Source organism: Primulina tabacum, chromosome 17, assembly GCF_025594145.1.
Source record: "Primulina tabacum isolate GXHZ01 chromosome 17, ASM2559414v2, whole genome shotgun sequence".
Classification (NCBI taxonomy): Eukaryota; Viridiplantae; Streptophyta; class Magnoliopsida; order Lamiales; family Gesneriaceae; genus Primulina; species Primulina tabacum.
Genome location: NC_134566.1, coordinates 152,667 through 165,287, shown reverse-complemented (window position 1 = coordinate 165,287; position 12,621 = coordinate 152,667). Strand labels below are relative to the sequence as shown.

Sequence of the window (12,621 nt, the reverse complement as noted above, 5' to 3'; positions counted from 1 at the left end):
AGCTGCGGGCAGACATCACCACATTTGCTCAATTCGATCAGGAGTCTTTATATGAGGCATGGGAGCGCTTCAATGATTTATTAAGAAGATGTCCTCATCACGAACTTCCACTTGGGTTAGTCGTTCAAACCTTTTACTATGGCTTGCTTACTTCCAATCGTACTATGATAGATGCTGCTGCTTGTGGGAACCTTTTGAGAAAAACTGCTGAAGAAGAATACGAGTTACTGGAGGAGATGGCTGCTAGCAGCTATCATCCTCAATCTGAAAGGAACAACCAGCGAAGGAGTGCAGGAGTTCACCAGGTAACTGACCTTTCTGCTATTACTGCACAACTTGATATCTTGAACAGGAAACTGGACGGGTTGAATATGAGTGGCATGGCTATGCGTCTTCAAGAGATATTTTGTGAAAAATGTGGAGGAGAACACTATGTTAAGGACTGTCAAGACAGTGGTCCTTTCTATGCGCCAGAAGGGGCACCTGTAAACAAAGTGGGAGTCCAAAACTGTCCAAGGAATGATCCGTACTCAAACACTTATAATCCTAGATGGAGGCAACATCCCAACTTCTCACGGGGTGGTCAAAGCAGTCAGAATCGACCACAAGGAGGACAACCATACGGGAAAAAACCGATGTACAGATCTGATCCTCCTAGAGAAGAGAAATCCAATTTGGAGCAGATGATGTCTAAGTTCATCTCATCTACCGAAACTGGACTCCAAAATCAAGATGCGTCAATAAAGGGGCTAGAGAATCAGATTGGACAGTTGGCAAAGATGATAGCAAATAGAGAGCCGGGCACCTTGCCAAGTAACACAGAGACCAATCCAAAAGAGCAAGTGAAGGTCATCGAGTTGAAGAGTGGAAAGATCTTAGAGGCCAGAGGAACAGAAAAAACTCAAGCACATGATGAACAGACTGAGTCCTCAAAAGGTAAGTCTTTCAACTCAACATCAGCACCCACTGCACAATCTAAAATTGTTATCCCTCCACCTTTTCCTGCAGCATTAAAAAAGGCAAAACTTGATGCACAATTCGGTAAGTTTCTTGAGGTATTCAAAAAATTGCATATCAATATTCCTTTTACCGATGCTTTGATGCAAATGCCTAGTTATGTTAAATTTTTGAAAGACATATTAGCTAACAAGAGGAAGTTGGAGGATCACATGACGGTGAACTTAATGAAAAATTGCTCTGCTTTGGTGCAAAACAAAATTCAACCGAAACTAAAAGATCCAGGGAGTTTTTCTATTCCTTGCATGATTGATGATGTTGTTTTTCACAAGGCTTTATGTGATTTTGTGCAAGTATTAATCTTATGCCCTTATCTGTATTTAGGAAGCTCGGATTAGGAGAACCTAAACCAACAAGGATGTCCTTGCAACTAGCAGACAGATCTGTCAAATACCCTGCGAGAGGTCATAGAAGACGTCTTGGTAAAGGTGGACAAATTCATATTTCCTGCAGATTTTGTGGTACTTGATATGGAGGAGGATATGAAGATGCCTTTGATTTTGGGGAGACCGTTCCTTGCAACTGGCAAGGCCCTGATTGATGTTCAAGAGGGGAAGTTGAGATTGAGAGTGGGGGAAGAAGAGATTACATTTGATGTTTTTAATGCACTTAAGCACACATTGCACTCTGATAGTTGTTACAAAATTGATGCTTTTGATGCTCTTGTGTCTAACTATGTGCAGGTTGCTATTGGAGATCCTTTGGAAGCCACTCTCACTACTGAACTGAGAGAAGATGAATTGGACGAGGAAAAAGCCGAAATATTGGCATACTTCAATGCCAACCAGCCATGGAAGAGGCCAATAAGGATGAGACTAGAGGACTTAGGAGATCGAAGAGATTTGATCCCTCAGAAGTCAAGCCTGGAGGAGCCACCGATGCTTGAGCTCAAACCATTGCCTCCATACCTAAAGTACGTATACTTAAGTGAGAATAACACTTTACCTGTCATTATTTCTGCTGCTTTGACAGATGGGATGGAGGACAAACTGTTGGAAGTTTTGAAACCGCACAAGAATGCTTTTGCGTGGAAGGTGGCGGACATAAAAGGGATCAACCCATCAGTCTGCATGCACAAGATCTTGATGGAAGACGAGTACTCACCTCTTGTGCAACCTCAGAGAAGATTAAATCCAAAGATGCAAGAGGTAGTAAAAGCAGAGACTATCAAACTCCTTGATGCAGGTATTATCTATCCTATATCTGATCGTGCATGGGTAAGTCCTGTTCAGTGTGTGCCGAAAAAAGGTGGGATTACTGCTAGCACAAATGAAAAAAATAAATTAATACCCACTAGGATAGTTACGGGATGGCGTGTGTGCATTGACTATAGGAAATTAAATGATGCCACCCGTAAGGACCACTTTTCCCTACCCTTTATTGATCAGATGTTGGAGAGACTAGCGGGGCATGAGTTTACTGTTTTCTAAATGGGTATTCGGGGTATAATCAAATCACTATTGCACCTGAGGATCAAGAGAAAACCAATTTCACTTGTCCTTATGGAACTTTTGCTTTCCGCTGTATGCCTTTTGGTCTGTGTAATGCCCCTGCTACGTTTCAACGTTGCATGACTGCTATATCCCATGATATGATTGAAACCTTTCTTGAAATATTTATGGATGACTTTTCTATCTTTGGTGCAACGTTTGATGAGTGTCTGCAGAATCTGAGAACCGTGTTGAAGAGGTGCGAGGAGACGAACTTGGTACTTAATTGGGAGAAATGCCACTTCATGGTACAAAAGGGAATTGTCTTAGGGCACAAGGTTTCGGAACAAGGGATTGAGGTTGACAAAGCTAAAATAGAAGTCATAAAGAACCTACCACCACCAGCCTCAGTAAAGGGAGTTAGAAGTTTTCTAGGCCACGCCGGTTTTTATAGGCAGTTTATCAAAGATTTTTCAAAAATTGCCAAACCTTTATCTTCCTTACTTATGAAAGATGTGCCTTTTGATTTCAATTCTGATTGTTTACAGGCGTACGAGGATTTGAAGGAGCGCTTGGTGACGGCTCCTGTCTTGGTGGCACCAGATTGGGATCTGCCCTTCGAGATCATGTGCGATGCCAGTGATACTGCGGTGGGGGCTGTGCTTGGCCAGCGTCAAAACAAGGTATTTCATACAATTTACTACGCAAGTAAGACCCTCGACGAGGCTCAATTGAATTATGCAACAACTGAAAAGGAATTACTTGCAGTAGTATTTGCGCTTGATAAATTTCACTCGTACCTTGTTTTGTCCAAAGTAATTGTTCACACAGATCACTCTGCATTAAAATATTTACTTGCTAAAAAAGATGCCAAGCCACGCCTACTTAGGTGGATTTTATTGTTGCAAGAATTTGATTTAGAAATAAAAGATAAGAAGGGTGTCGAGAATGTAGTAGCGGATCACTTGTCTAGGTTGGAGCTGATTAGTAATGATTGTGTAGATCATTCTATAAATGATTGGTTTCCTGATGAGCAGCTATTTGAGGTGAGATACTGTCTTTGGTATGCAAATTTTGCTAATTTTCTTGTCACAGGCACACCGCCACCCAATCTATCGTTTCATCAACGTAATAAATTCTTTTCTGACGTGAAACATTATTTTTGGGAGGAACCATTTTTTTTTAAGATCCGTGTAGATTCTATGATCAGACGGTGTGTTGCAGAGGAGGAATTTGGTCAAATACTTAACCATTGCCATGACCGTGAGGTAGGTGGTCATTTTGGACCAACCAAGACGGCATCCAAGGTACTTGAATATGGCTTTTATTGGCCAACCCTCTTTAAGGATGCTCGTTCTTATGTGCTTACCTGTGATAAATGCCAGCGGACAGGTAACATCTCTAACCGTCATGAAATGCCATTAAATAATATTCTTGAGTGTAAGGTTTTTGATGTATGGGGGATAGATTTCATGGGATTAAAAAATGCCATTAAAAAATATATCTTGGTTGCGGTTGATTATGTGTCTAAGTGGGTAGAGGCAAAAGCGTATGCCACTAATGATGCTCAAGTGGTCCTGAAATTTTTAAAGAAAAATATTTTTAACAGGCTTGGGACACCAAGAGCAATCATTAGTGATGGTGGCACCCATTTTTTTAACAAATTATTTGAAAAAAATTTGAGCAAAATACGGTGTCACGCATAAGATCTCTACTGCATATCACCTCCAAACGAGTGGCCAAGTGGAAGTGTCTAACCGAGAGATCAAGCGGATTTTGGAGAAAGTGGTAGGCGTCAGTCGAAAAGATTGGTCTGTGAGGTTAGATGATGCTCTTTGGGCATATAGGACTGCTTTTAAAACACCTATAGGCACTACACCATATAGGTTACTGTTTGGTAAAGCATGTCATCTACCTGTGGAATTAGAGCATCGTGCATATTGGACAACAAAAGCATTGAACTTTAACTTTACTGATGCAGGTGAACGACGTCTCCTTCAACTGGATCAGTTGGAGGAATTCCGGAATCTGGCCTATGATCTTGCACTATCATACAAGGAGAAAACGAAGAAGGCTCATGACAAACGGATCGTCGAGAGGGAATTCAGGGAAGGTGAAAACGTCCTGCTCTACAACTCCCGGTTGCGACTATTCCCGGAAATTTGAAGTCGCGATGGTCTGGTCCATTCGTGATTTCCCAAGTTTACCCATCGGGGGCTGTAGAATTGCAAGATGGAAAGGCTGGGACATTTACGGTCAATGCCCAGCGACTGAAGCACTACATGGGTGGCAAAATGGAGCCACAACTTGGAATCACCCGGTTCCAAGACAATCCGAACTGAAACTGACAGACAGTCCAGCTCTCGACTATAAATTGAGAACTACCTCTCGTTCCCTTATCTTGCATTTAATTCGATTTTTAGTTTGTGTTCTTATTATTTTATTTAAAAAAAAAGGTGGGAAGGCCGTGAGGTCTCTGCCTGGGCGGACATTTACATGCGCCCGGGCGCGTCCTTTTCAAAAAAATTTTTCAAAAATCGTGGAGCATCCGTCCGGGCGGAAACTTACATCCGCCCGGGCGGATCGCGCAGATTTTTAAATCTGCGCCCCTCTTTTCTTCTCCCATCTCGCGACCTAGCCGCCCCCTCGAAATTTTTCGCCCCTCCTCTCTCAATTTCGCTCAAATCCTTTGTCTTGTGTCAATTTCAGGTACAATTAAGTGTCACCACCTTTACTAAACATCAAGACATCAATTTTTCGGTCACCACGTTGTTTTCCGGCCACCGCTAAAGGAACTCCAGCCACCTCTGAAAAAACTCCAGCCACCTCTGGGTTATTCCCGCCGCCGCTGAAGCCTCCGGCCACCACAACTTCCGCCAACACGCCTCCTACTCCGGGCTACTTGTACTTCTCAAATAATCCATGATGGCGCCTCAGAAAGCTCGGGTGAGTCATGCCTCTTAATCTTCAAATCGTAATCCTCAATTATTTGTGAATGATACCGCTAGGGAACGCTATGAACATGCAAAAATACATAGAATTCCGCTTCACGAACGTGGTTTTCAGCTTGTGCAATACATATCTATTATAAATCAGATTGAGAATAGAAGCTGGGGAAAATTTTGTAGCCAACCGCAAGCCGCGGTGGTGCCAGTGGTGAGAGAATTCTATGCTAATGCGGCTGAGAGGAGCGATAATAAAGCATTTGTGACGGGAAAACTGGTAGATTTCAGTTCGGTAGAAATTAATAGGGTGCTTGAGACACCGGCTGTGGATGACTCGGTTTATGTGGCATGGGCAGCAGAACCAAATTTAGACTTGATGATGCAAAGAATCTGCTATCCAGGGTCTCCGTGGAAGACACCTGGCTCGCACACTTGTTTTGCAGAGAAATATTTTCTTATCCCGGCTGCGATGTGGTATGCATTTCTGGCCACATGTTTGATGCCAGTCGGGCACACTAGCGAAGTCCAGAGAGAGAGGGGGCTGCTGCTTTACGCACTGATCACTCACATGCCACTCAATGTGGGCATGATCATTCATTCGCAGATCCAGCTGAGCATTCATAATCCGAATGTGGCATTATTCTTCCCCCACATTATCACCGAGCTATGTGCGGACGCTGGGGTCATTTTTCAGGATGAAGATGAGTGGTTGCCACCGACCAAAGCCCTCGATGACGCTAGCTGGTTACAGAAATTGGCAGTACGGCGGAAGTCTCTCCCGCAGTTTGGCCCTCTATGGGACTGTTCCATTTTCGATCTCGTGCCCCAGCAGACCCCACCACCGGCCATGTGACCTCGACGTCTCCTTCTTCAGGACCGGATGGACGAATTTGCTGCCTTCGCTGACCATCAGTTACAGTGGCAGGCTGTGAGTCAGATGTATCAAACTGCCACTGATGCCATGCTTCGTCTATCCCTGAGCCACAGTGGTATCGACCCAGCCCTTCTCCCACCACCCATGCCCGCTTTCCCGCCACCGTTTCACTTCCACTATGCCGATGCACCAGAGCCGGCAGCTGACGTCATTCCCCCAGAGGGGCACGAGGAGGACGATCTTTGAGAGGGGAGTCACTTATGTCCCTTCTTTTTATTTCTTGCATTTCATTTAGATCCTTTTTGTTTATTTCTATTTCTGTTGCATGTTTAGGTCATATTGCATCTGTTTTGTTATGCACTATCTGTCTCTTTTCTATCGTCCGTTGCATTGGGGACACTGCTCGACTTTAGTATTGGGGGGTGGATGGGTGTTGTGTTATGTGTCATTTTTTTCTTTGTTAGTGTTATTTGTTGGCATTTATTGTTCGTTATTTTTGCATTGGTGTGTCAGCCGACAGTGTTTGAAGTAGACTTGTTAGCCAAGGATGATTAGGAAGTGATGAGACATTCCCTGTCTGTAGTGTACTTGCACTTCTTTAGCACCTACTGTGGTAAAGACATGAAGTTTTATTTAAAACGTTGAACTTTCTTTGCATAAATGTTAGAACTAGAAGCATGCATGATAAGATGGTGAAAATTTAAAACTAAAGTGGGGAACAAAGATGTTTGAAGGCGTAAATTGAACTTGACGATATTCTCTTGAATCGAGGTATCTATCAGCATCATAAAATAAAATAGAAAGTTGAAGATGTAAGGTGTGGGGAAGCCGAATAAAGGAATGAAATCCTATTCCTGGCTAAAGTTGGAGATGTAAGGTGTTGGGGAGCCGAATAAAGGAATGAAATCCTATTCCTGGCTAAAAATGTAAAACATGGATTTGAATCTGAAATGAAAAGTCTTAATATAGTCTTTTCATTACTGTATTCCTATTCAGAAAGAAAAAAAAAGAGAAAAATAGTTGCTGATTGATACTGAGTGCAAAGGAATAGAGGAGAGTAAGATTTACACTAACAGGCTGATTTAAATCTCTGACAATGGTTGAAAATAGATCCCTCTATCATTTGTGATGCTAGGATTAACGACACACACATACACGTTCAGGTTTTATTTGAAACAATGTCTAGACCAAAAGAAAGTGCGAAGAATTGTGCTTTTGCATTGATCGACAAAGAAATATGTTCAGTTTCGCTGATGCTAGTTGATGACTATGAATTCACTGTCGAGCTACTTTGTGTCATGTTTCATTTTGTCTTGTCACCTGTTTTGCTCGAGGGCGAGCAAAAGGTTAGTATTGGGGGGTTGATATAGGTGGATTTTACTTATTTTTTTTTTCGTGTTGTGTCCTGTTGTGTTACATTTATCATTTAGATTTCATGCATTTTGTGTTATTTTAGCATAATTTATATTTTCTTGTTGCTCATGTGTTTAGTTGGTGAAAATGCAGGAGATTTGTGAAGAAACTGAAAATGAAAGGGAGAAATTCGAAAGTCATCCGCCCGGGCGGACATACACATGTTGATGAAAATGCAGGAGATTTGTGAAGAAACTGAAAATGAAACGGAGAAATTCGAAAGTCATCCGCCCGAGGGCACATTTATGTCCGTCCGGGCGCCTCCAAGATGTGAGAAAGAAGTTTTTTTTCGAGAGTCATCGGCCCAGGCGCGTCAGAGAGGAAGTGAAAATAAAAAACCTGCGAAAGACATCCGCCCGAGCGGAAACTTATGTCCGCCCAGGCGCGCCTGTATTTTTGGAAAAAATTTTGGACGATTCCTTTCCTTAGTTTCTGGATATGGGCAATATGGTGAGGGTGGGAGGACGAAATCAGATCATTTAGACTTTATTGGAGAGCCGCCATGAAGCTTGGAGAGGAATTCGCGATTGGATTGCAGATTCGACAATTTTCCGGGCGTCGTTCCTTGCATTTTCGTCGAGCCTAGTATTTCTAATCTAGTTTTTATCATTCAAACATTGTTTTGTTTATTTTAATTATGAATTCTAGTGGCTAATTTAACATATTTGTTGGGATTTAAGGGGATCCTATCCCGAACTTTGATTTAAATTAATTCACATATCGATTTCTGATTTATTCTTGATTATACTATTGTTTGATCGTGTTGTTAGAGCATAGCTAACTTTAACAACGTTTTTATATTGCGAGTGAGTTCGAGAGAATAACTTGTGATAGGAACGAGTAGTATAATCCGTGGATCTACAATTTACATAGATATATGAAATTGAATACGCGCCGATAGTTGTAGTCCTAAGGATCGAAAACTAGGGGATTTCATAGATCGACATGCAATTCGCTCTTGATAAATAATTAAAGATATTTAATTACTTCATTGAGTAGAATTACTTTGGCATAGCTCGAGAAAGTGTGTTCAATTGAATAGAAAATCCTGTCGGAAGCATATAATCATTATCGAACGAATTAATTAATTAACGAGGGGTAGGTGAACCGACATTCCCAACAAATTCATTTCTCATTGAATTTTTAATCAACCATTTTAAATATTATATTCCATTAATCAATTCTTGAATAATCTTATTTGCATGTTTATTTGATCATAGTAGTAATAATCAATCAACCAATTTTTCGTTGCTAAAGATTTAATAACTGAAAATAATAATTGTCAAATACAGTCTTCAGTGGAACGATACTCGTACTCACGTACATTATACTATTACTTGACATCGTGCATTTGCGATTAATTTTGAGCATATAAAATCATATTTTTATTAAGGATTTCACAGTGCAAGTTTTAATCGATCAATGAACATCAACACGAACAGTTCGGACCTTCCGGACCTAGGAAAAACCTTTCGATCTCCTTCATCCATTGAGGTTTCAAAGCGAGCACAACACGTAAGGCAGAATCCAGTTCGATATAGGCCATGTGAGATTAAGAATTTTTACACCATCTGTATAATTTATCTCAAAATCTCAGTGCATTATAGGAATTTCTAGTTGTTTTTTTCGAGCCAAAATTCATTTGCTGAATTTTCAATATACTATTTGTCCTTCAGATCTTTGATTTTTCCTCAAGTGTTTTTTATGCTCCTCCCTGCTCTTAGAGTATATTAGAATGTCATCAATTAAGGACAATTTTAGAAAACATTGTTGCGCCTGTACTTGATCGAACAAATCCTCAATTCTTGGTAGTGGATACATATTCTTCACAATCACCTTATTGACCTCTATGTAGTCGATGCATAGTCTCATGTTGTCATCTTTCTTCTTTACGAACAACACTGGCGAGCCCCATGGAGAGAAACTAAGGGAGTATAAATCCCTTATCCAACAATTTATGTATCTGATACTTTAATTCTTTCATCTTAGCTGGTCCTAGCCGTTACGGTGCAGGAGAATGATCAAGGTATTTTAGAAATTAGAGAAATTTTATGAATGTTGTAGGATTTTAATTACTCGTGAATCCTGGAAATTTTGTTTAAGTATTGAGTGAATATCATTTATTTATTTATGTAAATATTGAAAAATTAAATTGAGAAACTTTTCATGTGTGTTCAAACTGAAAAAATTGAAAATTCAAATTGAAAATATATAAAATCAAACCGAACCGAAAATTATATTTTTTATTTTGGATATAAATATTAAAACAAAAGTTTATATAGTTTGATTTTGGATTTTATATATATATATATATATATATATATATATATATATCAAAATTGAACTGACCGAAAAATCAAAATTTAATTAAATTATTTTTTAAAAATATTTTAGTTATATTATATATTTTATAAAATGATATTTAGTGACTTTAATTATTATGTTTGTTAAATTTTAGTTGATTATCATATGTTTGATTCATTTTTTTTACCAATAAAATTAACTAATAAATAATATATTATATTTTATAATATATTTTGATTTCTAATTTAATAATTTTTAAATCAAATGAACCAAATAGAAACAATCGAACTATTTTAGTAACTGGATTGAACCCAAGTAAAAAGTCTTAGATATTATATTATATATTTCTAAAACCATAAAAAAAATTATATAGAACCGAACCGAACCGAACCGAACCGAATCACTCTTAACCAAGTGAATGCAAAAATCCCAAAGTAAAATGGAGTTTTGTTGAATTTTGCATCTCATCAAACAAGCCTTAAGATAACAAAAAATGGAATGATGATCCCCACAGCCCATTAGGCCAGAAACCCACTAATCTTTTCGACACAAAAATGCAGAACTAACCCATAACTGTCTATTTTTCTATTCAGTTATTTTCCAAAGTAATTGTTCTCTCTTCCACGCCTCTTTTTTTTTTTTTTCTAAAGTGCTTGTCTATAAGTGAAACATGTGGTGCATGAATTCTAAATTAAACTTGAATATATGGATAAAATGTAAATATTTGAATACGAGGATTGCAACTAATTCATATTCAACTCGAAGGGAAAACAAAATCTCTAAAAAACTTTAGAAAATAAGTTCACATATTTTAACTTTAAATAAATAATTATTTAAAAAAAAACGATGATCAACTCAACTCAAAGTCTTCGCATCTATCGGTTGCTTCCCATCCCCATTAAATCCCTTAGGTTTGTAGTTAGATTGGTGTATTTGATGTTGACGGATTTGAAAAGAGATTTTAAGCATGAATTTCAAATGACTATTTTTTTAAATCCATTGTAATTATTATTGAAAATTGTTGGGGATCGATATAGAGTTTAGAACGGGGGTGAATAAACTCTTTCCTTTGACGGTCATTTTTGGCAAATGGTGCTAGAATTCTGTTATAGATTATAGCTAATCTTGTTCAAGAGTAAGTCCAGCAGATCACAATAAAAATTGTGGAAACGATCCGATGGAGTACGATAAAACACAATGAAACAGTAGGCAGTAGACAATGGTTGTTTATGGAAGTTCGAAGATAAAATCTTCTACGTCTCCCCTTTCTTCTGTTTCCAGAAGGTATCAATAAAAGACTTTGGTTTTTACAGTACAATACTTGTACACACCCACTTCAGTAGGACTTATCTTTTGCCTACTGAAACTCTTAGTAACTCAACACAATAAAACGAGTACAGCAAAGTTCTGGAAATGACTCTTTTCTAGATTACAAACTCTTCTCAAAGATATAATAACGTGAATATGTTTGGAGAGAGAGTAAGAAATAGTTAGCATAATATGATCTCAAAAGATCAGATAACTAATATGAAGCATGTGCTGCTTTTCTGTGTATTGAGCTTGAAGAAGATAAGAAGTTCTGAGTGCTCAAATCAACGTTCGTAAGTTGGAGATTGTGCTCGTAGTTTTTGGTAACTTATAAACGTTGTTGATCTTGCGTATATATAGAAGTCTTGAATTCAACGTCTATAAACAAAACGGCTTCTTTGACTTCTGATAGGATCAGCTTTATTACCTAAAAAGGTTCCTGCAAAAAGTTTCAAAACAATCAGTCTTGTTTCATACCACATTTGGTAAAATGTATTAAATGACTTTGTTCAGCATTTATTATTCATTTAATACTCGTACTTGATAAAGTAACTGTAACATTTAATATATGAGTGATAGGTTCTGTTTTAGCAAAGAGCCAAGTTCTGCTTCTGTTTTTCTAAGTTGATAAGTACTCGAAGAGTACTGCTTTGTTAAGGCGACACGAGAACTTCTGATTTTATACTATCTTCTGGTTTTACTAACGAGATCTACTGGTTTTGACTATCAACACCACAATTAAATTAAGTCTATTAATTTTCCCTTTGCGGTGATGCCAAAACGTAGAAGTTAGTATGAAGAAGAGAACAGTTAAATCAGAAATAGATAGCAATTATAATCAAATAATTGAAAGGTAAATAAACAGTACATCTGAATTTAAAAGAGTATTAATCTCAAAGATTAATCATCAGTCCTAATATCTTTGAATAGAGCATCATCGTCATCATGAGGATCTTGGCTTCTGAAGGATGATTCTGCTTGATGATGTCCTCCCGATCTACCTTCCTCTGTCCTTACTTCTTCTGCTCTACCCAGTGCTTCCCCCTTTTTCGCATCAAGGCGCGTTAGCAGTTCATCCATGCATCCAGAAAGACTGATAATGCTATCATTCATCATCTCCAAGAATGGGACTTGATTCGAAACCCGATCATTTAGGGCCTGAAGAGATTGAGATTGGGACTCAATCTTTGCATCGATGGATTCCATTTTCAAATCAGTGGCCTCCACTTTAGTTGAAATAGAGCGAAGAAACGAATCATGATCAGCGACAGTTCGTAGAACATCAGATTGACCAATAACGATGTTGGCGTGACTAGACAAGACATTCATC

The 12,621-nt window shown here is 38.8% G+C and overlaps 1 non-coding gene across 1 annotated transcript; it reads right to left on the bottom strand.

Moving 5' to 3' along the window:
* LOC142532089 (small nucleolar RNA R71) lies at window positions 1–106 on the bottom strand. The gene has a single exon (XR_012816483.1). It is a non-coding gene; the product is annotated as a small nucleolar RNA R71 (small nucleolar RNA).
* Window positions 107–12,621: the final 12,515 nt, after the last annotated feature.